This window comes from Daucus carota, chromosome 3, assembly GCF_001625215.2.
Source record: "Daucus carota subsp. sativus chromosome 3, DH1 v3.0, whole genome shotgun sequence".
Lineage (NCBI taxonomy): Eukaryota > Viridiplantae > Streptophyta > Magnoliopsida > Apiales > Apiaceae > Daucus > Daucus carota.
In genome coordinates this window covers 12,014,420-12,018,550 of record NC_030383.2, presented here as the reverse complement: position 1 = coordinate 12,018,550, position 4,131 = coordinate 12,014,420, and the positions used below count along the sequence as shown (strand labels likewise).

At 36.3% G+C, this 4,131-nt stretch overlaps 1 pseudogene; it reads left to right on the top strand.

The window, feature by feature from the left end:
* The first annotated feature begins 498 nt into the window (after positions 1-498).
* LOC135151818 (small nucleolar RNA R71) lies at positions 499-613 on the top strand (annotated as a pseudogene).
* Positions 614-4,131: the final 3,518 nt, after the last annotated feature.

The window sequence follows — 4,131 nt, the reverse complement described above, 5'->3', positions numbered from 1 at the left end:
CTTTTTTTTCATTAGGTGGAGGTTGAAAATGTTGTTGACTTTGATACTGCTGACGCGGTTGAAAACCAAGAGGCGGATTTTGCTTTGGTGCTGCATATGATGGATTTGTTCTGAACAGGCCATGATTGTCTTCCTTGGATAAAAGATGCTTCGTCCGGAAACTGTTGTGTATAAGAGTGCTGATTAACAGTAGGATCCACATATCCTTCCATCGGAGAAGAGATAGCATTGACATTTGCCTTTTGTCCACGAACTTCTTGAGTAAGAGCATCCAATTTCAGAGTGAGCAAGTTCATCATCTCAGTGTCTTGTGCTGATTTCACTGAGCTTGTACCACTAGGTGCCCAAGCATAATTATTTGAGGCTAATTCCTCGAGAAGTGCTTTAGCTTGAGTAACAGGTGCTTTCTTAAAATTTCCTCCAGCTGCAACATCCAAACTCAGCCGAATATCAGAATTTAGAGCTCCATAGAAAGTGCTCAGAACCATCCACTCCTCGTAACCATGATGTGGACACTTTCTCAACAATGCCTTATATCTCTCCCATGCTTGATACAAACCTTCACCTGGTTGTGCTTTGAAAGTAAGAATAATTGCTCTCATTTGCTGAGTCTTGTCAGAAGGATAATATTTGGATAAGAACTCAGTAGAAAGATTATCCCAAGTAGCTAGACTAGTATCTGAAAGCTGTTGAAACCATTCCAAAGCTTTTCCCTTTATAGAATAAGGGAACATATGAAGACGAATTTGATCAGCAGTAACCCCATTGATTCTGAAAGAACCACACATTTGCACGAAGCGCTCTAGATGGCGGTGTGGATCCTCTCACTCAATGTCTCCTTCAAAAGCAGAATTGCTCACCATCTGAATAAGACTGGGATTGATGTTATATTGAGTTGCACCAATCGCCGGAGTCTTGTACATGCAATTAGCAGGATTAGGAGACTCATGATCCTGAATGGATGACTCGTCAGGAACAATAACATGGAGATTTTCGTTTGCATTATTGTTATCAGCCATCCTGGCCTCCTCTTTCTTTTTCCTTGCTTCTGGCCTTCTAACTCGAAAAGTGCGCTCGATTTCTGGATCTGGTTCGAAATTTCCAACACTTTTCGATCTACGCATATATCAGGTGTACCTGAAACGAAACACCAATGAGATAGATCTTGGAAACAAATTTAATAAAATCTAAGCAATAAGAAATAATTAACCTAAACTTAATATTGCTGCCTTCCTCGACAGCGGCGCCAATTTGTTGTCGAGTATTTTCAACAGTATCGTTCGCAGGGAAGGACTGATATCAATACTAATTTCAAATCTTTTATCTCTTGCAATTCAGAAGTGTGGAGAAGAATTTGGTGGTGTGTGGTTATCAACTAATTAATATAATAAATAAATAAATATAATATAATAAATATGAGAGAGAACAACCCAAGAATTAGAGTTCTTCAATGACTATCATGAATGTCTAATTTGTGTCTCATGTTTGCTAAAAACAATCCTTCTAATATTAATAAACTCCTCTCCCAAGGTAGATTATAATGCCTACAATTATCCCTCAAAAGCCACTCCCATGTAGGGGTGAGCAAAACCGAACTGGAACCGAAAAACCGAACCGAACCGTATAAATTCGGTCCGGTTCGGTTCTAAATTTTTCGTAATTTCGGTCTGTTCGGTTCTTCGGTCCGGACCGAATTAAATTTCGGTTCGGTCCGGTTCTTTCAAAAAAATTTCGGTTCTGGACCGAATAGACCGAACTTTTTATATTAATATATTTAATATAATATATGTTGATAATAGATACGGTAATTTGCATATTCCATTCAGTTCAGACGTATCGGTATATGTATTAAGCCACACATAAACTCTCGTCTCTAGTGTCTAATTCCAGATTCAGATATCGGAGATTCACAAATCAAGTATCGGCAATCGGAGTTCTGGTATTTTAATTTGAGATTGTTTGAACTTTGGAGGCCTGAAGTATACTGCATCTGAGTTCATTTTTATTATCTTTTTTTTGTTAGTTTATATGCAATTGCGACTTCAGTTTGTATACCATTAGTTAGGAGAATACACGCGACTTCAGTTTGTGCTGGATGCTGTACTCCGTGATATATGGTACTTAGAGTTCAACAGTTGAAAACTTTTCTTTTCATTTTTTTAGGAAAAATTCGGTTATGAAAGCAAGAACCGAACCAAACCGAATTATTTCGGTTCGGTTTCGGTTCGGTCCATAAGTTAATTTCGGTCCGGTTCGGTCCGGGAAAAAATTCTAATTCAGTTTTCGGTTCTTTCGGTTCGGTCCGGTTCTGGACCGAACCGACAAAATGCTCAGCCCTACTCCCATGGTCAATTGAAGAACAATTATAAACTATTAAGAACCAAGGATTTTAAGTCTCACAATTCTCATATCAATCTCCCGATCTAATACTCAAATTGTGTCCATCATATCATGTACTAGAATTATAACTCCTCTCCCAATTCGTTATAACTCCTAGATATTCAATCACAAGTTAGCTACTCCTGTAATTGTATAAAGCGCTCAATGACAGATTAACAAATCAAGAGAAAACACAATCCAACTAAACAAACATAATAAGCCAAAGAATACTACTCAACTCTTGGATTAAGGAATTAGCTACTCATGATAAGATGAAACAAATATATATTTATATCACAAACCAAGAGTGTAAGAATTTAAGTACGAAGAATATAACTTGACTAAAGTGCTCGAAGTCCGGATGAATCCCTTCAAACCTTCTTCCAATCTCTCTCATAAGTGTTTCTCTCCCTTTTCTCTCTAAAAAGGCTATCTCTATATTATTCTATATGATACAAAGTTAGTTGTCTCTAATCTCTATCAAAACCCTAATATATATAAGAGTTTTCTAAATTTACAAGAAAATAAAAATACTATCCTAAAACGGGTTGGATTCTGATGCTGAAATTCGCAGGCTGCTGTTCAGGCTTGATTCTGGGCTGATCAGGTTGGATTTTGATTTCTGGACCACTTTAAACTTGTAGGAAATTTCAATATCTTTGCGTGGGCTGTTGAATCGCCCAATTCTGACGCCCGAAACTCAAGTTATGGCCCAAACAAAATTTGCTTCGCTGGCTATCCATAAAGTCCGAATTTTCATCTGATTAAGCCCAAATAAGCTTGATTTAATCCAACTTTAGGAATATTTATTTTCCTGAAATTAAACACTTAAAATCAATTAGTAATAACCCGATTATTTACAAAATACTAAAATTATGGGAATAAAATCATATAAAAACATATATAAATATATGCTCTATCAGAAGACTACATAGTTTAGAGTCTTTGGAGACCATATCCAACACCAATGGATCAAAATAAGATGAACGGTTGATTTCAAAGACAGGTCGATAAGTTTTTTTATTAAAAAAGAAAACAAAAACCATATACATTAAATTAGGGATCGTGCTTTACAACTGTACATGTGTATCAATATCCTGCTTTCTTGTGCAACCCAAAGACCATTACAAGTCAATCATTCTCCTTCAATTTCTCCCCTAAATCACATCAAAGCGCAAGAGTGATAAAAATCATGGCCGAAATCAAGTGCAGAACTGAGGAATTGGGCATTCAAGCATTGTCTCCTTTTGACTCAGTGGTGCTGAACAACCAACATGAGTTCTTTTAGATTATACGACAACCAAGAACACTTGCAGGACAATCTGAAATTGAATCTTTTTTGAAGAAAAGTAATTTTGCAGAACTATTTTAGATGTGGAAGACATGTAAAATCCACGCACATGATGGTTCTGCTTGATTCATCATTTGCAGCACAACCAAAAAGTGAAGGACAACTAAACCGAGAAGAAGAGGGACACAAAAACATGATAATCATAATACTAGAATTTGTACGAATGGAAAACCACTAGGCTATTTCGACGCATGATTTGGAACTGACAATTATATAATATGTATTCGGTATAAAGATAGTATACGTATAAGTTAAAATGTAATAGATAAACTTTAAAAAAAAAAAAAACAAGAACAGCCGTTGGATTGAAGAAAATTGACGGATCAGATGGAGTACTCCAATACTCCAAATAAGTGTGGTCTTCATGTAACTTAAGCATGTTCTCATATTTCTATATTCTA